The sequence below is a fragment of the Brachyhypopomus gauderio genome, unplaced genomic scaffold (genome assembly GCF_052324685.1).
Source record: "Brachyhypopomus gauderio isolate BG-103 unplaced genomic scaffold, BGAUD_0.2 sc61, whole genome shotgun sequence".
Lineage (NCBI taxonomy): Eukaryota > Metazoa > Chordata > Actinopteri > Gymnotiformes > Hypopomidae > Brachyhypopomus > Brachyhypopomus gauderio.
Window position 1 is genome coordinate 1,502,468 of NW_027506882.1, and position 22,839 is coordinate 1,525,306.

The 22,839-nt window shown below is 46.6% G+C and overlaps 1 long non-coding RNA gene across 1 annotated transcript; it reads left to right on the plus strand.

The window, feature by feature from the left end:
* Positions 1 to 69: 69 nt before the first annotated feature.
* LOC143489341 (uncharacterized) lies at positions 70 to 4,133 on the plus strand. Its single transcript, XR_013124656.1, has 3 exons — positions 70 to 233; positions 3,047 to 3,123; positions 3,346 to 4,133. It is a non-coding gene; the product is annotated as an uncharacterized LOC143489341 (long non-coding RNA).
* The last annotated feature ends 18,706 nt before the right edge of the window (positions 4,134 to 22,839 follow it).

The window sequence follows — 22,839 nt, forward strand, 5'->3', positions numbered from 1 at the left end:
TGCACGGACAGAGGACGGTCTTCCTCCTCGCACCCCTCCTCCTCCTCACCGTATCCTACGGCAGGTGCGGAGCAGAGCCGTAGAAAGAGAGAGTTGCGACACTCCCATAGACTCCTATTGTAATTCAGGAATGCGGAAGTAAACGTGCCATGGGGAGACCAATAGTTCCAAACATGCTATAGTTCCAGCATTGAACTGCGTATGTTTGAAGCATTTCCGCGGCTGTTTTTCTGGTAAGTTAATGAATTATTCATCGTTTCCCATATCATCCTCCATAAATGTGATTAGTATTACTGGTATAGTTAAGTGGTCACTTGTTGTTAGTTTATTTCTGCATTTTAAATACCTTTAGCTTAAATTACACTTCGCTAGCATTAGCTATGTTATTAAAAGCAGGAATCACTTAGCGGTGCATTAGCCTCAGAGTATTCAGTCATTAGGATAGTTGTTAAATTCAGTAATACCTATATAGATTTGATCATATTGTAATTAATGGTAACTATCTGAAGTAGAAAAGATGGTTGGATTGTAGTGAAGTTACTCTTTGGTTGATTAATTAATTAGCTAGTGTTTCAGTGACAGGTGATAAAACCAGCAGCTTCTACATGGATTTATTTATACAGGATGCAACAATCAACAGGTCTATATATAATCTCAACACAATTTAGTAACAATTTTTTTTATTTAATTACGTATGATGCTTAGGATTGTCATTACCATCATAACATTTAAAATATTTTTTTTTAGGCCAGTGGTGTGATGACCAGACCAGTGGAGCAATGCAGGTTGGTGATTACTGCAGTAACTGGTGGAGTGGGGATGAGAAAAACAGATCCTCCATACCTACTGAAGTTTAAGTAACACTGGGTGGCAGGACATTTGTAGGAGTTAAAGACAGACCAAGCACATTCATGGTAACAATGAAAATATTTGATGGGGGTGTATTTACAGGTGTTGCATGGCTTTGCTGGCTTTTCTTAGCCATTTTCATCTGGCTTTTACTTCCAAAATGCCCAGTTTTGGACAGTGTGTGTTTTTTCCTCTCAGCCTGGATGTGCTTTGCTGCGATTCTCAACCTCAGCCTGATGTATCTGTTAGCTATTTTTTGTTTAACATCATGGCATGAGGGAAGCCTACTGTCTAAGAGCCTAGCCTCTATCTCCATTAAATGTTTTGCATTAGGGAGTGCCATAAGTGAGGCACTGGTCCTAGTTCGAAACAATTGATCGATTTTCCGAACTAGATCAAAAGCCTCCTGTGATGGCCGACAAAGTGCACCTGACTTGAATTCCTTCAATTTTAGTAAAATACTGTGCTCTTCTTCAGGGCTCTCGTTACTGTGCTTAATTGCAATTTGACATTCATTACAAATTTTGGAATATTTGATTACTTGATTCACAATGTACCCTGTCAGATGATAGAGAGCACAGGTCTCCATTTTTGTGTAGTCAGGTGAGAGTGTAGTCACAGGGTTGTGCTCCAACAGGTCATCCACTCTGATGCCAGGACTGGGAAATTCCTCTTTAGCATCCAGGAAGTCTGCCAATAGGCTACTGTCATCCTCCTGATAGCTTCCTGATTTTAGTGTAATAAGAAACTGTCCAACTGATATTGATCTTAGTGCCTGGTGAAACTCTACAGGAGTTGGGACTGGATTCCTCTGTCTTATGCAGCTAAACAGATTTTCAAGACAGTCTTGTGTAAACCTGCTTGTCAACACAAAAAAGTGTCCCTGGGCCAGCATGTCTTCTTGGATTGACAATATTGTGGATGTTGCCATAATGATTCCTGTTTGCACAGGTTTCCAGCTACCCTGTCGACCAATCTTCAGACCATGAAACAACTGGATCATTTGCTGAAGGAACATGATAGATTTATGATATTGATCGTTATTATGCCTGCTCAGTGCCATTACTGGGTGGCGAGAAGACATGATGTCAAACCAGTGGTTCACCTGCTCCAGGAACCATGCTGTTGTCAGGTAAGAGTCAGGTCGCTGTTCTTGCTCCACCATGTATTTCAGCCCGGCACTTGTTGCTTTGCTAAAGACATTTAATGCAGGGCCTACCTTCATCTTGTCAAAATGACTGGGGTGAAGGGTTTTATGTGACACATTTGGAGCAATTTTTAGTGTCATCCCCTCTTGAAAAGCCACCAAATCTTGCAACGGGCCAATCAAAGCTTCACAGGAAGAGAGCTTCTCCCTCTCCACTATATCTGGAGGAATTGTAAACGTCTGTCCACGGACAAGGGCATTTCTCAAGTTCTTAACTAGATGTGGGACATCTGGCATAAAGTATAGCCTTCTGTCTGGTTTTGCTGGATGTGGAATAGATGTTTTATTATGGTCCACTCCGAAAGCCTTCCACATTGCCCGATTAGGGCTGCCCATGTCAGTGGTGATATTAATAACATGTAGCCCTATGGAGTCTGCTCTGTGAATAATGTCTAAAATGAGTGGTTTATAAACTGCCCCATCAGTGGAGTTACCACTGTAGTGGTAAGCCACTACTTGTTTCCAGCGTGTTGTGCTCCCTGTCAACATAAAAACACATGCATGCGTTGCTTCTCCTGTGTGGCCAGGTAAAGTCACATCCCCATAAAGCTTTCCTGTTCCCAGGTGCAGTTCCACGCTTGGTGTGATTGACATCTCATCAAGAGTCAGCACACATTCCTTCTCCATCTCATTTAGGCTATCTACCTTCAGCTTAAGCATGTCAAACACTTCCCCCAATATTCCTGGTTCCATCTTTATAAACTGTAGTCTTCTTTGCAGGGTTCTAATGTCAGGGAGAGGAATCTTCATGTCCTGCAGGAGCTTGTAGCCTGTTGCGCCTGTAGCAAAATGGAGTTTTATGGCTTTTTTAATGATGTCATTTCCCCATCTGATGCCCCTCTTGCTCTTCATTCCAATTGCATTCATCTGAGTTTTAGAAAAAACTGCTCCAAATTTTTTTTCCCTAACTAAATTTCTTCTCCGTAGGACTGCATTTATTCTTTTTTGTCGTTTAAGGGCTGCTTCTAAACTTTTTATTTGTGTATTTAGGTTCTCCCTCAGGTCTTTCTCACTTGCCCCTGGCTCACTTGGATGCTGCACACTCGTACTTGGCTCACTGCTTTCTGGTATACCTCTCTCAGTCTCCTCACAGCCTCCACCTTCCCTTATTTCACTTCCCTCACTTTCCCTTCTCTGTCTTTCCTCATTTCCTTCAGTAATATCTGAAATTATTGCATGGCATTGTTAGGTTTGAAAAACGGGGTTAGCAATTGAAATACAAATTAACTTTATTAATTATAATCGTATGAATTATTATTTAAAATCATTCATACCAAATTTTATTTTAGGACAATATGTGTGGTCACTCGTCACTGCAAGAGAAATGACAGGAGATTTTGGGGTTCTCAGAGCAGGGGCCTTCCTTTTCTTAGGCTCAGGACGATGGATAAATATGGTTGGAACAGCATCAGCTTTCAATTTCACTTGGCCTGTTTTGGTTGTCGTGAATTGTTCTCCCTCAAAGTGTGCCTGCAGAATGAGTTTAAATTCCTCACAGAATCTCAGACCACATATCATATCTTTATTTGAAGTCAGGTACGCAATGCAACACAAAAATGAAACAATAAATCATGATCTGCACATATGGTGTATGAACAGAACTTACTGCACATAGTTTTCTGTTATTGTAATTTCTTGTGATGGTCAGGTTGCTTCTACTGATTTGGGCCAACCACTTTTTTCTTCTGTAGGTATCTTTTGGAAACCCATACATCCGGATCCCTTTCTCTGACCGATTGGTACATCCAAATGCTGCACAGCCAACCATGTTCAATAAGAAATCAATCTGTAGAAGTTTGATGTGAAACGAAAATGTTAGGGATGAATTAATTTATGTATTTAATAATGTTATTTTAGTGTTGTAATGTGGCTAATGAATTAATTTATGTATTTACTGATGTTATTTTTGTCTTGTAATGTGGCTAATGAATTAATTTATGTATTTAATGATGTTATTTTAGTGTTGTAGTGTAGACTACAGAATAAATCTATGTATTAAATGTGTTTTTAGTGTTGTTTTGTGGACTAAATAAATCTATGCCTGAACCTTTAATAGTGCAGGCTGCTTCAACAGGCTATTTGTAACTCTAGTTTTGTTCAAAGATACTATAAAAATTATATCAATAAATATTTATTGAAAGTTGATATAAATATTAAGTTGATATAAAGCAGATTAAGTGTTATATCGCCGGTGGATGGCTCCAGAGCTAGCGAGCTAGTAACGTATTGAATCACATCTGTGGATCTGAGGTAAATAAACTGGATATTTTTTTTCGTCGTGAGATATCGGAAGTGTGGCGTGAGAGCGTGTGAAAACGGTCAAATGCGTGCTGGCAACCCTGTATGTTGTAATATTTACCAGAAATACGGTAACCGCTGATGTCTTTCCCGTTTAAAACCATTCAGTGTTCGTGTTTGATTGGAACTATACGGTCCTCCATGAACCACGTGACCTCTGAGCGGCGAGATCACAGAGTGTCGCAACTCTCTCTTTCTACGGCTCTGGTGCGGAGCGCTCCGACGGAAGGTAATCTTCATACTCCTCCCCCTCTTCCTCACCTTCCTCGATGGTGGGAGAGGGACCTACGGGCGGAGGGAGGTAGTCCTCTGACTCCTCCTCCTCCTCTTCACCGTAGTCAATGGTGGACGCCTCACCCACCGACGGGGGGTAGTCTTCTCCTTCTCCACCGTAGTCCACGGTGGAGGCGTCGTCTAGCAACGGAGGGTAGGCTTCCTCCTCGTCATCTTGCTCCTCCTCCTCGCCTGGGGAGTCCTCCTCCCCAAACTCGGGGTCAAAAGCGGCGCTTAACACTTAACACTCATTTGACCGCTGTGACGTCTTACTAGAAGCGGCGTGTCTGTTCGACCTACTTAAACCTAGAAGCACTGAGCGCCGGTCATTTAACTACCGAGTCCGGGAGGGGACATGGGTAAAAAATAAAAATGAAACGAGGGAACGTTTTACCATTCGAGCGCACGTTTTCTGTAATTCGTGCTCACGATTTATTAATTCGTGCGCACGATTAACAATTTGTGCGCACGTTTTGTTTTAATCATGCGCACGTTTTAATTAAACGCGTGCTCACGATTTAGTAATTCGTGCGCACGATTAACAATTCGTGCGCACGTTTTGTTTTAATCGTGCGCACGTTTTCATTCATTCATTTGCAAACCCTACTGGCCTAAGCGCATACATTGCAGATACAAGAAGAGAGGCAGTAACAGTTCCCTGAAACTGTATATACTTTGATTGTTTAGATTTATGCCACAATGAACAGAGATACGTTTATTAGGTCTTATTTGCTTATGCGTCATGAGGACATTGTAGCTTCCCTTGCACAACGGGGAATCACAATCAGTAAACGACATCTGAAGCGAATTCTAAGTCTTTTAATGAACATTTATGACTAATTTTAATGTTGCTTTGTGTTTCAGGTTGACCCTTCTTCAGGACCTCTGCAATTCTCCGTGGCATGCTCTCAATCAACTTCTGGACCAAATCCTGACTGATGGCAGTCCATTCTTGCACAATAAATGCTTGCATTTTGTCAGAATGTGTAGGTTTTTGTTTGTTCACCCGTCTCTTGATGATTGACCACAAGTTCTCAATGGGATTAAGATCTGGGGAGTTTCCAGGCCATGGACCCAAAATCTCTATGTTTTGTGCTCTGAGCCATTTAGTTATCACCTTTGCTTTATGGCAAGGTGCTTCATCATGCTGGAAAAGGCATTGTTGATCACCAAACTGCTCTTGGATGGTTGGGAGAAGTTGCTCTCGGAGGACATTCTAGTACCATTATTTATTCATGGCTGTGTTTTTAGGAAAGACTGTGAGAGAGCTGATTCCCTTGGCTGAGAAGCAACCCCACACATAAATGGTTTCAGGATGCTTTACAGTTGGCATGAGACAAGACTGGTGGTAGCGCTCACCTCGTCTTCTCCGAACAGGCTGTTTTCCAGATGTCCCAAACAATCTGAAAGGGGATTCACCCCCTTTACCCCAGTCCTCAGCAGTCCACTCCCTGTACCTTTTGCAGAATATCAGTCTGTCCCTGATGTTTTTTCTGGAGAGAAGTGGCTTCTTTGCTGCCCTCCTTGAGACCAGGCCTTGTTCCAAGAGTCTCCTCCTCACAGTGCGTGCAGATGCACTCACACCTGCCTGCTGTCATTCCTGAGCAAGCTCTACACTGCTGGTAGCCCGATCCCGCAGCTGAAACACTTTTAAGAGACGGTCCTGGTGCTTGCTGGTCTTTCTTGGGTGCCCTGGAGCTTTTTTGGCAACAATGGTTCTTGGTGATGCGATAGATTGTTGACTGAGGTGCAATCTTTCTAGCTGCGATACTCTTCCCTGTTAGGCAATTTTTGTGCAGTGCAATGATGACTGCACGTGTTTCTTTAGAGATAACCATGGTTAACAGAAGAGAAACAATGATGCCAAGCACTAGCCTCCTTTTAAAGTGCCCAGTGGTGTCATTCTTAATTAATCATGACAGATTGATCTCCAGCCCTGTCCTCATCAACACCCACACCTGTGTTAATTGAGCAATCACTGAAACGATGTTACCTGGTCCTTTTAAGGTAGGTCTGCAATGAAGTTGAAAGGTGTTTTGGGGGATAAAGTTCATTTTCTAGGCAAATATTGACTGATCACTCTATAACATTCTGGAGTATATGCCATTATAAATATGTATAATGTATAATATATATTATACATATATATATATATATATATATATATATATATATATATATATATATAAATTGCCATTGTAAAAACTGAAGCAGTAGACTTTGTAAAAATTTATATTTGTATAATTCTCAAAACTTTTGGCCATGACTGTACATTTCAAGATTGTGATACTCTTTTCTGCCAGCGGGTGTTGCAAAGATTCGTATGTCATTTAATATTTAGTATAAATAAATAAAGATCAATAGTTTTCAAAACAAATTTAATCACAAAGTTCAAACTGTGTGTAAAGCAAAAATGGAGTTCGTCCGTTGAACGAAAGTGAAAGTTTCACTTTCCAAAGTCTTAAAATATATACTTTATTTATTAATATTATTTCATATATACCATATATAAGTTTACATCAACGGTTTTCAAACTGAGTGTGTCTTGCTTTGCCTAATAAATGCTTTAGGAATTCTGCAAATGGTAACCTACTTATCAAGTCAATATCTCAAAGTATTCACAGTCCCTTCGGTGTAGATGGTGAGCCTCAGGTAGGAGCTAGCATGAGCATGTCACTGAGACAACTGCGTGATGCCATGACACAGCTGGATGACAGCATCAACATCTCAGATTACCAAAAATCTCAACGTCTGGGGGCCCCCGAGCCCCACACCTTACAACGGGAATATTAGCTGTCAGGGCTGGGACCAGGACCATCCCTCCTGTCGCCACCAGAGGGAACCCACGAGCTAATACTCATGGGAGACGTAATCAGCGGTGAGGACCTGCAGCTGTGCCTTCCCCTATTTAATCGGCATGGTTGCAGTGCCTCACTGCTGAGTTGTTTGTTGCCTATCGCTCTTGCAGCCAGCCTGTTACCCGGTTTGAGCAGTCGTCTCTCCCTCTCTCTACTGTTTTTCGAGGTATCCTCTCCTGCGCCCTTACTGGCCTTTCTCAAGTTTTCCCCAAGCTGTTTTCTTCTCTATATTTTAGTTTTTTGTGCCTTTTGTTTTCAGCCAGCTCCCTTCCCTGGCTTGTATTTATTTTGTTCGTTTGTGCTCCTTTTTGTCACGACACATCGAGTGGTTTCCTCCGTGTGCTTTTGTTTTCAGCCAGCTCCCTTCCCTGGCTTGTTTTTATTTTGTTCATTTGTGCTCCTTTTTGTCACGACATGTCGAGTGGTTTCCTCCGTGTGTTTTTTGTTCTCGTTTTCAGAGTTTTTCACTCAGTTTTTTGTTTCCTGCTTTTCCCGCTTAGTGGCGGAGGTCTCAGTTCATCGTGTTTTCTTTTGGGCTTTGCCCCTGGGTTCATCTCCTACAAAAAACCCCGCGAGTCCCCTGTTCACTGGGGGTTCGCGTTACAGAACAACTCAGCCATTCTGACTATGGACCCGGCAAACCCTCTAGATATCGGCGAGTTGAGATCAGCTCTCGCTATGCAAGGACAGGCTATTGGTAGGCACGAACAGGCATTACAACAGATCCTAGCTCAGCTGCTAAACATCTCTACCGCTGTCCAGGGAGCCAGTCAATCAAATGCTTCCCCTAGCGCTCTCGCTCCTGCTGCATCACCCAAGTCAGCCAACATTGCTCATAGCGAGCCTGTACTGCCTGCTCCTGCGCGGTACAGCGGTGATCCCGATGAGTGCAGGGGTTTTTTGCTCCAATGCTCCCTCATGTTCGAGCAACAACAGTCACGTTTTCCCTCTGAACGGTCCAAAGTAGAGGTCTGCACTCCCGCGGTAATCCCGCGGGACCCGACAGAATATCTTGCGGCGCGGGACAGAATTTAATTGTTATTGGCGGGAGCGGGAGTTAAATTAGTCCAGGCGATGCGGGAGCGGGACCACATATACATGTAGAAAAATCCCGCAAATTAATAGTCTAGAAAATTATAAAAATAACAACGCAATGATTTCCATGCATAAGGAACAGGACGAAAACAACTAATCATTCAGTAAGTAAGCAATAAACTAATTCAAAATATTGGCTAAGCAACTGATCACGTGAACATGAAGTGTGCGTCATTTTGTCATTTTGATACAGAAATGGCAGAGACTGTAGACCAGGGGTCGGCAACCTTTGAGACATGGAGTGCCAACTTTAACATGTCCAGACAATGAGTGTGCCACTATGGCGGCGAGTTTAAATTGCTGACCGAGGAGGGGGGGTGGTGTAAATCGACACAAAAAGTATTATATCGCGATCGATCGCCAAGTTTAAACGCCTCCGCCGTTCACGCGAGGTGTGCGTGCGGAGTCGCGCGCTACGGTCACTCGCGAAAGTATAATCCATTAATATAATAATTTATATTAAAATATATATTTTTGCTGATGCTGGTCCAGCGTGTCGCGTGCCAGTGACTATGCCTCGGTGTGCCAATGGTGGCACGCGTGCCATAGGTTGCCGACCCCTGCTGTAGACGGTCAACCAGTTTCAGCTGTGGAAAATTCTATTAAAACAGGCGAATACACCACAATTAAGCCAACTACAGGAAAGTCTGATGTATGGAAGTCATATTCCATTGTAATTAATGGAGATGGAAATCGGCTTGTTGTGATACATGTCAGAAAGTGTTGGTGTACATCACCTAACGGGATGTGTTTGGACTGTGATAAGAAATGGGACAGCGCGATCAATCGCTATATTGCTGTTTTAATAAATACATAAGAAAATTTCAAGTACTAAATCTAATTAATTCAATTCATATTAGGACTGCAGGCGGGGGCGACAGAAATGTGTATGTGGTGGGTGGGTGCGGGATTAAAACAAGCGATTTTTTTGGCCGGTGTGGGCAGGAGCGGGATTAAAACAAGCAGGTGCGGGCGGGAGCGGGATTAAAACAAGCGATTTTTTGGCGGGAGTGGGATTAAAAAAGCAGTCCCGCGCAGACCTCTAGTCCAAAATCGCATACGTGATGGCTCTGCTCTCAGGAAAGGCGTTACAGTGGGCCACCCCCGTTTGGGAGAAACAGCCTGAGACCTGCGCGACATTTGAACGCTTCTCACAGGTTATGCGGCAGGCGTTTTACCACCCCGCATCCGGCGGCCTAACAGGTTCCAAATTATTGCGTATGCGCCAGGGCAATTTAACGGTTGCCGAGTACTCCCTACAATTCCGTACCCTGGCGGCAGAAAGCGATCGGGGATCAGAGGCTTTAGGGGCCATTTACATGGAGGGGTTGAGTGAGGAAATCAAAAGACGAGTTGTCCCTCAGGGACCCTCCTGCTGACCTCGACAGCTTGATCGAACTCACCATCAGAATCGACAATCGCCTACGCGACCGAAAACAACACCGGCGGTCACAGGGTAAACACGTCCCGTCTACCGAAACCCCTTTGCGCAAAACAGTGACCGAGACCGAGGAGAAAAGCGAACAGCCTATGCAGTTGGGTCACGCGCGTCTCTCAAGAGTGGAGAGGCAAGAACGCTTGCGCGGGGGTAGGTGCCTTTATTGTGGGGACCCCCAACACAAAATCGCTAACTGCCCCGAACTGCAGGGAAAAGAGCAGACCCGTCGGTGAATGGGGTACACCCGACGGGTCATGTCAGCTATTCCCCTGCTTCCGGTCTGACTCCCCAGGTGGTCATCTCATGGAGGGGGTCCAGTGAACATAGGCTGCTGGCGTTAGTCGACTCTGGTGCCGCGGGTAATTTCATCGACGCCTCTCTTGTGTCGTCTCTCGCTATTCCCCTGGTCCCCTTGGACAAACCGCTCTCGGTATCTGCAGTCGATGGTCGTGTGCTTACCTCCGGACTAATCACCCACCAAACCATTCCCCTGTCTGTTGAAATAGGTACTCACCATGAAACCATCACCCCTTACGTCATAGCAGCACCCAGACTCTGACTCATTTTGGGCTTCCCTTGTCGAGAAGCACTCGACAGATATGTATACGTGTATTTAGATGATATACTTATCTATAGTCGATCCCTTGAGGAACACGTGCAGCACGTGAGACGGGTACTCCAACTCCTTCTAGAAAATCACCTGTACGTCAAGCTGGAGAAATCGGTTTTTCACGCTGAAGAGGTGTCATTTCTAGGGTTCGTGGTTTCTAAGAACCAGCTGGCCATGGATCCAGCTAAAACTCGCGCTGTGGCCCAATGGCCCACCCCCACGTCGGTACGCCTTGTTCAACACTTCCTTGGTTTTGCCAATTTTTACAGGCGCTTTATCAAGGGTTACAGTTCCGTAGCCGCCCCTCTCTTTGCTCTCACCAGTAAGAGAACGGGAGGGTTCGTATGGACCCCTGAGGCTCAAAAGGCATTCGAGGACCTCAAGAAACGCTTTATAGGGGCTCCGGTTTTGCGAGTGCCCGATCCCGAGTTACCCTTTATTGTTGAAACCGACGCATCCGACATGGGAGTAGGGGCCATCCTGTCCCAGCGGGTGGGCGAACCACCACGATTGCACCCATGCGCTTACTTCTCACATCATTTTACCCCCGCGGAGCGGAGGTACGATGTGGGGGACAAGGAGCTACTAGCCGTCAAGCTGGCACTTGAGGAATGGCGCCACTGGCTCGAGGGGGCCTGCCATCCTTTCCTAGTATGGTCGGATCATAAGAACTTGTCCTACCTCCAGCAGGCCAAACGGCTCAACCCCAGACAGGCTAGGTGGGCCTTGTTTTTTAGCTGCTTCAAGTTTACGCTGTCCTACCGCCCGGGGTATAAAAACACGAAGCCCGACGCCCTGTCCAGGCAGTGGGAGCCGGATCCCGAGACCGACCCCCCGGGGCAAGGCACCGCGCAGTACACCAAGAGGATTGCTCCATCCTCTACCCATACCCTCTAGGCCTTGGTCCCATGTTTCCCTGGACTTTGTCACGGGTCTCCCTTCCTCTAGGGGCCTCACCACCATCCTCGTTATCGTTGACTGCTTCTCTAAATTCAGCAAGTTTATAGGGCTTCCCAAACTCCCCTCGGCCCGGGAAACCGCCTCCCTCCTCCTTACTCATGTGGTGAGGAACTACGGTTTTCCCGGGGATGTGGTGTCAGACCGGGGTCCCCAATTCACTAGCCAGTTCTGGCAGGCATTCCTGGGCCTCCTTGGTGCCAAAGCCAGCTTATCATCTGGATTTCACCCCCAATCCAACGGGCAAACTGAGAGGGTTAACCAAGACCTTGAACATACCTTGCGTTGTCTGGCCTCTACCTACCCGGCTTCCTGGTCTGATCATCTCGTTTGGGCAGAGTTCGCCCACAACACATTGTGGCATTCGTCGTTGGGCATGTCGCCTTTCGAATGCCTGTTCGGTTTCGCCCCACCGATGTTTGCCGACCAGGAAAAGGATGTGGCAGTCCCCGGGGCCGTCCGTCCCCAGGTCCGGCGTTGTCGCAGGGCTTGGCAGCAAGCTCGTAGGGCCTTGCTTAGGGCATCCTCTGCTTATCGCCGTAACGCGGACAAGCGGCGTCTCCCTGCGTTGTCTTTTTGAACCAGGCAGAGGGTGTGGTTGGCGGCTAAGGATCTGCCAATCCGCGGGGGTACCCGTAAACTGGCCCCTCGTTTTCTGGGCCCCTTCAAGGTGGCTAGGAAGATCAACCCGGTTACTTACCGCCTGGCGCTCCTTCCGTCCATGCGGGTTCATCCCGTATTTCATGTGTCTCTCCTTCGGCCGTTTCTGTGCGGCGGCCCGCGGGCTGCCGCCCGGCCTGCCCCACGTGTCATCGGCGGGTCCCCCACCTACACTGTCCGTCGTCTGTTGGACGTGCGCAGAGTCCAGGGTCGCGAGCAGTTCCTCGTTGATTGGGAGGGGTACGGGCCCGAGGAGCGCTCCTGGGTTCCCCGGTCCCGTATCCTGAGTCCAGCCCTGATTTCTGACTTCTACCGCGACAGGGCTGTCGCTCTGGGCCCGCGGGGTCTCGGGCCTAGGAGGGGGGGCTCTGTCAGGGCTGGGACCAGGACCATCCCTCCTGTCGCCACCAGAGGGAACCCACGAGCTAATACTCGTGGGAGACGCAATCAGCGGTGAGGACCTGCAGCTGTGCCTTCCCCTATTTAATGGGCACGGTTGCAGTGCCTCACTGCTGAGTTGTTTGTTGCCTCTCGCTCTTGCAGCCAGCCTGTTACCCGGTTTGAGCAGTCGTCTCTCTCTCTCTCTCTCTCCCTCTCTCTACTGTTTTTCAAGGTATTCTCTCCTGCGCCCTTACTGGCCTTTTTCAAGTTTTCCCCAAGCTGTTTTCTTCTCTATATTTTAGTTTTTTGTGCCTTTTGTTTTTAGCCAGCTCCCTTCCCTGGCTTGTATTTATTTTGTTCGTTTGTGCTCCTTTTTGTCACGACACGTCGAGTGGTTTCCTCCGTGTGTTTTTGTTTTCAGCCAGCTCCTTTCCCTGGCTTGTTTTTATTTTGTTTTTATTTTGTTCGTTTGTGCTTTTTGTCACGACACGTCGAGTGGTTTCCTCCGTGTGTTTTTTGTTCTCGTTTTCTAAGTTTTTCACTCAGTTTTTTGTTTCCTGCTTTTCCCACTTAGTGGCGGAGGTCTCAGTTCATCGTGTTTTCTTTTGGGCTTTGCCCCTGGGTTCATCTCCTACAAAAAAACCCGCGAGTCCCCTGTTCCCTGGGGGTTCGCGTTACATTAGCTGAAGGCTTGATTAAATAGGTGAGTCATAAGTCTAGATTTAAAGATTGGAACTGTGTCAGAATCTCGGATTGGAGCTGGAAGGCTATTCTATAATTGAGGGGCTTTAAAGGAGATAGCTCTGCCTCCAGCTGTAGTCTTACAAATTTTCGGAATTATGAGAAATCCAGCATTTTGGGAGCGCAAAAGGCGAGATGGGTTCACTCAGATATTTTGGTGCAAGACCATTTATCACCTTATAGGTTAACAGAAGAATTTTTAATTAAGTTCGATATTTAATCGGAAGCCAGTGTAATGCCGTGAGAGTGGGATTAATATTGTAACGAATAGAGGGCGGGGTGTGACGCAACCGCAAGTATCAGAAAGGTTTCAGACAAAAACCTTCAGACAGGTAACAGATACACAAAGGGAATTAAACATGACAAGGAGGTAAGTTAACTATGGAGAACAAGCGACAGACCTAGGAATAACCAAACAGACAGAGTACAAAACACGTCTCGACAGACCTCTATAAATGTAGAAACATACGCACAGACAGAACAGAACTACAGCACTAAACTCAGACCAACAGGTAGAAACATAAAACCCAATAGCTAGATACATGACTAAACGAAGACCATTACTTAGAAGTATGACACAGATTTACCAGGAACATTAACAGACACCTTGAGGCGGGATGGATAAGCAGACACGGAACATACACGCAGGCATACATATGAATAAGGAGGGAAACATGGAGAAGGACAATAGACAGACCACGTAAGCCCCGAGTGATCAAGAGACGAGCCACAGGTGAGACAAATGAACACATTCAGACGCATCCACACCCACGAAGATCCACAGACGACTAGACATACACGACATAAACACACGCTCAAACATGGACGTAGTTTTGATTTCATAAGTGGGGGGGACACAACCTGGGGTGGCGAACTGTTGAGCGGGGGGGGGGGTTGAATGAAAATTGTTGAGCGCTGTGAACAAAAATTGTTGAGCGGGGGGGGGGGGGGGAGCTCGGAGCTGCATGATCCTAGTGCTAGATTTGTCGCTATTTGGATATTGTTTTTTTAACCGTTAAAAAGTGGGGGGGACATGACTTCGTCGCTACTTAAATATTTGGTTTTAACTGTAAAAACTGGGGGGGACCAAAACCGGCTTTTGAAAAAGTGGGGGGGACATGTCCCCCCCGTCCCCCCCCAAAACTACGTCCGTGCGCTCAAAGGGGAGGGGTCAGGTGCTGTAACGTGACACAGAAATGTGTTCACTTTGGATAAATGTAAATACTTACAGAATAGTTGCCTATATTATGCTCAAATGCCCCAAAGATGGGGTTAGCACAGAGAATAATATTAAGATTAAGGCAAGACTAATAATAGAAAACCTTGTAATTAATAATAATGTTTCTTCCGGCTTTCAAGAGAGGCGGTCGCATTTTATCTCTGCTCCTGCACAGAAAATGGATTTGATCAGGTGGTCTCAACACAATTGGCTTTTTTTTTTTTTTCACGTGGAGTCATGGTTTGGGAGAACCCACATGTCTGGACAGACCGTCCTCATCTGGATATGTGTTTGGCTCAGGAGGGACGTGGCGTAGTTTGTGTCTTGCGCCTCTCTCCCTGGAAGATGTTGAGGATGTTATTTGGAACTTTGATCACTGGGGTTCTGTCAATTGGATTAGGTGTTGCCCTGATGTATCGGGAAATTAAAAGAGTAGAGTCTGAACGCCCACAAAAGTTGCCCAACTTGATTGACGCGGTGGGTAGAGCTGTTGGAACTGTCGGAATACAGACTGTGACTTTTAAAAAGCTGGATTTGATCATGGATGGAATCAATGCTCTACACGTGAAGCTGGATCAGTTGGGAGACCGCTGACTTAAGGGGAGTTTGTGTGCTCAAACACTCAAGGACGAGCTCCTTGCTAAATTCTTCATTCATGAATATCTGCATTGGCGCTCAAACAAATTTCTCCCAGAAGGTCGTCATCTTGGTTACCTGCTCCTACCCCCACACAGAGACTGTCAGAGGATGGCTCTCGCCTTCCACCGCGAACTTTGACACAAAAACTGTGTGCCAGGCCTCTGGCTCCCTCCCTCTCTGAATGAATCACGCCTCTCACTGCTTACTGTCTGTGTTATCAATGCTGTATGTGCTATGGGGATTTTTTGCATGCACACAGACTGTTGTCCTGTTCGTGAGAATAATCTGTGGTCATATTTTTTTGTCTCCTCCTGATGTTTCTCTGTTTCTCCCGTAATCTGTACGGCGGCACTCTCTTGATGTGTGGCCACTCTAGGTCCTCGGTGCTTTACACCGGGTCCTGGGGAAACTGAATTTCCCCTCGGGGGATCAATAAAGTTTGTTATGTTATGTATGATTTTATATTATATTACTTTAGTGCTTAAATTATGATTTACTGTAAAGGACCTTTTATTACCCCTCTTTCACCTCAACAGCCTTTAAAAAGATTGAACGCCATCGGGTCTTCATCATCCCAAATGCCCTCTCCACCACAGACCTGGGGCCTCATTTATAAAACTCTGCGTAGCTTCTAGAGTGAAAGTGTGCACACGCACAAAAAACTGGAAATGGCGTACGCCCAAAAAAATTCAGATTTAAAAAAGTGTGCGTACGCACACCTGAACGCTGTTTCCTCTTTATAAATCACAACCTGCTTGTAAGTGTGTGCAGGTGACCCAGTCTCGCGTTCCGCCATTCATTCTGAGTGGGATAATGGAGGAACGCAAGCCAAAGAAGCGGAATTTCGGAGAATGTGAAGTAGAGGCCCTTGTTTCGGAGGTAGATGCAAGGAAGGATGTGTTGTTTGGTGGCCTTAGTAGTGGCATTACCAACAAACGCAAGTTTGTTGAGTGGCAACATGTGGCTGCAGCAGTAAATAATGTTAGTTCCACAAGCCGAACAGTTGCAGATGTTACAGGTCCCAAGTATCAGGATCACTGCAACAGTGATGTGCGCAATCTGGAGAATAGAACCTGAAGAATAGTAAAACAGGAGAGAGTGATGACAACCGATGCACTACCGTTAACGTCCAGACTGCGTCTGAGGCAGACGGAAGGTCCGCCCCCAGACCAATCCAGCGCAACGCTCATTACGCAAAGGTTCCGCTTCGCCACTATCTCTCTTCGATTCATATCAGGACAGAACTGAATACAGGCAAATTAATACGCCAAAATTTAAACAAAATGTAATTTGCTCACTTCTTCCCTTGAAGACAGTATAAATTGCATGTAACAAATGCTTAAGTATCACAAAACACAAAATAATGTGGGGACATTTTTAGGGGCACCACACGCTCCCCAACATAAAAGGTGGCTCCCGACACTTTTTAAAGTCAAAACCCCACATCTATAACATGTTAATTACTTGGCTAGTGTCACTATAACCTTATTGTAAGACTCTTTACCTTCAGTACACACATTCTAGCAAACACACTCAGAAGGCATTGCAAAAAGGCATTGTCACTGTATAAGGTACAGTTTGATGGGGAGCATAAAGACGCGTTTGTACAGGTTGCATTACCCAAACTGGCAAAGTTTGTAACCCATACAGTCCAACATGACCTATGGCCCTCTGTGGCTGGTAAGGTCCGGTGTTTACTGGGACTCTGAGACAATACCGTCCTTCGGAGTCACTTTCAGAGTCTGAGGTGTCACTGTTCCTGTCACTTTGACCTCGATTGACTCTGTAATTTTTGGCTCTGCCTTTATTGGGATGTTTAACTCCACCCAGATCAACAGTTATAGGTAAGTCATTCACTTGGTGGAGGAGATTTCTGTGGAGCACCCTCGTTTTCTGTGTATTGTTCTCAGGATGTACCTTGTAAATGGGGCTTTCATTAATCCGCTTTTTGACAATGTACAGTTTGCTCCCAGTATGACCTGAGTTTCCCAGGTCCGCCTCTTTCCCCTAGGTTGCGAACTAGCACTCTGTCCCCAGGCTCTAAGACCACTCCCCTCACCTTTTGATCATAGTGTCTTTTTCCTCGAGCACTTGATTGCTGACTGTTGTTCGTGGCAATATGGTAAGCCTCTTTCATCCTCATTGCCCACTTTTGCACATATTCATGTGGTGTTTCGCTGTCCTTCTCTACATTGAGTCCAAACAGGAGGTCCACGGGTAAGCGAGGATGCCGCCCAAACATTAAGAAATGTGGGGAGAACCCTGTAGCCTCGTGTTTTGTGCAATTATATGCATGAACAACTTGGGGCAAAAAGTCATTCCAGTTGTTCTTTTCCGTCTCCTCGAGAGCTCTCAACATTTGCAACAGGGTGCGATTAAATCGCTCGGCTGGGTTTCCCTGTGGATGGTATGGTGTGGTACGAGAGTGACTGACGCCCGACAATTGCTGCAGACCCCTGAACAGTGAGTTTTCAAACTCGCGACCCTGATCGTGATGTAGCCTAGCCGGGTAACCGAAGCGAGGGATGAAATCACTATATAATTTCTCTGCAGCAGTTTTTGCTGACTTATTTCTGGTGGGCCATGCCTGCGCAAAGCGTGTGAAGTGGTCCACCGCAACAAGTATGTATTCGTAACCACCTCGGCTCTTCTCTAAATGCATATAGTCGATGGACACCAGCTCCATGGGTGCACTGGAGGTGATGCTCCCCATGGGTGCCCTCACCTGTAGGGTGGGTTTCTTTTGTTTTATACAAGGGCACTGTCTTGTTACATATGCCTCAATGTCCTTCTTCATAAAGGGCCAGTAGAAGCGATCTCGGGCTAAGCTGATAACTCGTTCAGCGCCGAGATGGCCCATGTCCCCATGCAGGTGTTTTAACACCAGGGACCTATACTCGGTAGGTAGCACAAGCTGTTGTCTACCCCCAGCCTCCCTGTACAGTAGATCATTTTCAATCTTTAGCTTTCCCCATTCGCGCATCAGTCTCTTCACTAACCCTCCTGCCCCTTCCCTGTCTTTATTGGTTAGTGTTGTTTTTATCTTTTTCATTCTGAGTAGTTCTTTTATTGTCGCATCTTGTCTTTGTGCCCTTACTAACTCCTCATGGCTGATGGTATGCAAGGTTGACTTGTTCACCTTGGGGTCTTGAGCCAGATTTAGGGCAGCTACATAGGCAACATCACTTGTCTTTGCAGCCTCACTCCCTTCCCACATTGCACGGATAATGTCTTGGCTGAGTTCCTCTGTACATTCCCCTACATAACTATTGATGTCTAGAGGGAGACGTGACAAAGTGTCAGCGTCTACATTGACTCTACCAGGCCGGTATTTAATGTTGAACCTGAAATCGGCCAGCTCTCCTACCCACCTATGGCCCGTAGCGTTCAACTTCGCTGTGCTCATCACGTACGTCAGAGGGTTATTGTCCGTATACACTGTGAACTCTGGGGCATAGAACAAATAATCCCTGAACTTTTCACATATGGCCCATTTAAGAGCTAAGAACTCTAGCTTGCCGGAATGTAAACAATAGTTTTTTTCAGCTGGGGTCAGAGTTCTTGAGCCGTATGCGATGATTCTTAATTTCCCCCCCTGCCTCTGATATAACAGCCCCGAGGCCTTTGTTACAGGCGTCAGTGTGTAAAACAAATGGTAGTTCAAAGTCAGGGTACGCGAGCACCGGGGGATCAGAGAGAATGTCAACAAGCTGCATTAGGACGTGGTCATGCTCACCTGTCCAGCAGATGGGGGTCTTTAAGGGTAACTGAGCATTTCGTTTTTGTTTGGGCTTTGTCTGGGTGTTCTCAGGAGCTCCTTTGACTTGTAGGAGGCCATACAAGGGTTTGGCGATCCTAGAAAAGTCTTGAATGTAGGTTCGATAATAGCTCAAGAACCCAAGGAGTTTTCTTAACTCACCCACACTTGTTGGTTTCTTCTGACTGAGTGACTTGACAGCTTCGTAGTCCTTTGGGTCGACTCGGACTCCCTTTTCTGAAACTAGTCTACCCACGTATCTGACCTCCGCTTTGAAAAGCTCACACTTGGTTGGGCGTAGCTTGACTCCATGTTGTTGGAGAGCTCGGAGAACTTTACGCACCACCCCCACGTGTTCAGTGAAACTTTTTGAATAGCAGAGGATGTCATCCAGATATGGGATGCAACAGTCATCACGCAGGGTGCTCAGCATCTCCTCCATACTGCGTTGGAAGGCAGCAGGGGCGTTACTGAGGCCAAAGGGGATTCTCACCCACTCATATAGGCCCCAGGGAGAGATGAAGGCAGTCATATGGCGAGACCCCTCTGCCATGTACCCCTGGTGATAAGCCTTTCCCTGGTCCAGGATGCTGAACCAGCCATGGCCGCCCAGCGTATCCAGAAGATCTTGGATGCGTGGAAGTGGGTGGCGGTCGGGCACAGTTTTCTGGTTTAACAGTCTATAATCAATGCAAAGTCTCAGCGTGCCATCACGCTTCCTCACACATACTACTGGTGCAGCAAAGGGTGACTTCGACTTGACTATCCAGCCTTTAGCCAGCAAGTCCTGGATGTACTCTTTCACCTCTTTGTACAACGGCTTGGGGATGGCCGTGTATGTGCGTTGGACTGGGATGTCATCTTTCAGGTTTATGGTCATATTCAGACTTGGAATGTCCCCAATATCGCCATCATCTCGGGCAAAAGCATTTGACTCCTCAAATAACATTTGCTTTACTTCCTCCTGTTGTCCTGGTGTTAGGTGACTAATGTCCACTGGGGGGTGCCAGCGAGGCATGTCGGATGGCTCCTGGACTTGACTGGACTGGGCCACAGGGTCAATGATACGTGGTGCTGTTTCACAAAAGTCTTTGGGGGTATCTGTTTCAACTACTTTTGTTATGGGCTCAATAGAACCCAAAACCGTTGAGCTGGGTAGAGTCACATCCTGGAGGGAGTAGTTTGACACAGGTATTTTAACATATGGCCTGTCTGTCTTCTCTATCTGTAAAAGTCCTGCTCCAATGCTAAGTTGTTCTAGATGGACGTCATGTAGCACAGGCTCAAACAACACAAGCGACTTCGTAGTGCTAATACTCTCTGGGACCCTACACTTAAGGTATGCCACCTGCCCAGGGTATACCGTTCCCCCTTTCCGGCCCACTTTTACAGTAGCTGATTCATCTACTGGACATCTTTGAGCCTGGATGAAGCTTACTAAAGTGTTTACAGCAGCAGTGTCGATCCCCATCGCCCTACCAATAAGCTCAATAAGTTTGCAGTTCCCCCCCTTGCCTTTAATGAACTCATGAATCACGTTAAAGCCTACTATGGGTTTCTCGATCTTGAGACGACTCACAAGGAAGGGCACACGTATAGATAGGTCTGGGTCGTTGTTCCCCTCTAAGTTGACTACAACCTCCACCCACCCATCATAAGGTATGGAGTCCCCTGTGACTGCTTTCACATTGAGATCATCATCCATGAGTTCGCTCAAGGGTCTAGCCTGTTGTCCGGGTAAATATTTATTTAGCCATGCATGGTCTAACACACTTACCCCCGCCACTGTGTCTAAAACTACTGTTACTAGGTAACCTGCCATCATGCATTTGAGAAGGGATTGGCTACCTACTAAAGGAGCTGTTAGGCCATGTGGTGTTTCTCTGTCGCCTGTCGGCTCCCTGCCGGTTTTGACTATGGAGCTTTTCTTTGAGCGGGACTGTTGAGGTTTGTCGATCAGGGGTGGTCCCTCTGCCCTGACCGCCTCCAGTTTCCCGACGACTTGGTTCGCTTCAAACACCCGACAGCATGGTGCCCTTTTTCCCCACAGATGAAGCAGTGGTCACAGTTCGGATTTGCCTGCGAAGCACAGTTCGGACAGCTCTTCCTGCCCCCCTGAGGTTTCCTCTCTGGCTGGGGTTTTGAGTTCCCCTGTTCTGGTGCTGAAACATGAGCTGTCATTGTTTTCAGATTTTCCATGGCTTGTGTCAGTGCTTCTACTTGGGCGCTGAGTCTTTTGAGTGTGACATCATTGTTAATTTGGTTTACTCCCACATTGTCCTTTGTTTTTTCTTTTAACTCACCGTCCGCTGCATGAGCATGACTCACCTTAATGGCCGGACCTCGGCCAAGCCGGCGTTTCCGCTCATTTTCCTCGGTCGTGGTCTTTATTACTTGGCGAAGCAGCACATCATCACTGACAGTGGGGTCACCTAAGAGGGTCTTAAGATCTCGGCGAACACTGTCGTACTTTTCTCCTATGCCCTGACAAATGGTGTTGAGGAAGATGCACTGGATTGTGGCTATATCGTATTTAACCACTGAATCTGGCTGTCTGAGTGAAAACAAGATCTTTTGCTTCAGCCCAATCATTCTATACATGAACTGCTGAGGTGCCTCATTTTCAAGCTGCTTAGCGCACATTAAATCTTGAAAGAGTTCTGTACTACTCTTCTCACCTAAGTGAGACTGCAGGAAGCTTTTAAGCTCAGGAACTGTGAGATCGTCTTTTATCGTTAACATATCTCGGAAGTTACCTGGCCTAATAGAGCGTAACACCCCTCTAATTACTTCACTGGGAGTGTGATTCTCCTTGAGACCCTCGTCGATCTGCTTACAGATGTTATTGTAACTTAATTCTGATGTTGTGTCACTAATCATTCCCCCATGCACTTTAAACTCTTTGCGGGACAGCAGCGGCAGATCTCTCATGGCTATAATGCTCTCACCATTGTGACTTGGCACAGTGTTTGGGCGAGAAAGTGAATGCTGTGATGAGCATGGCTGTGGATGGTGTTGGAGAGTTGGGGGGGTGAATCCCCAATGCTCCGGGGAAATGATGATTGAGTCGCCTGCTGGTCAGGAGAATAACTGGTGTGAGTTGGTGTTGCATTTCGTTTCCCTGGATCCGGGGAGGCTACCTCTCTCGGTTGGACAGGAGGACTGGCCTGCTCACTAGTACTGGCTTCAGCTTCTAGAGACACTACACTGCGGCCACGACTCGCCACGGCCCCATCTATGATGTCCTCTAGCCTCCTTAGTAACGGCAAGCCCTGGTCCTCCCGGCCCAGGATTGTTGGACATGTCAGGTAATTAGTCAGATACTCAATGCAACCTTCCTCGTCATTTTGAGTCAGCTGGCTGGAATCAAGTCCTTCAACCTCTCCAAGAGAAGTTGCAATAAGATGAGCTTCACTGGCTGTTAACTGGTATAACTTTTTCTTAATACTCCAAAGTAGTTGTTTTCTCTCACCAGACGACATCTTGCTGACCTCGGCTGCTTGGGTTCACAGTGCTGCACTACCTGTAGGCTGGTACACCGTCTTTACTGGTTACTGGCCCTCTGTTGCACACTGGATCACCCCTGGCTCCGAGAACATGTAGCACGAGAGGTCCTGGCGGTCAGTATCATTGGATCAGCGACAGCCCATAGACATGTGGCGTGCCGATCCCGGACGAGCCCCCACAATCTGTTACAGGTCCCAAGTATCAGGATCACTGCAACAGTGATGTGCGCAATCTGGAGAATAGAACCTGAAGAATAGTAAAACAGGAGAGAGTGATGACAACCGATGCACTACCGTTAACGTCCAGACTGCGTCTGAGGCAGACGGAAGGTCCGCCCCCAGACCAATCCA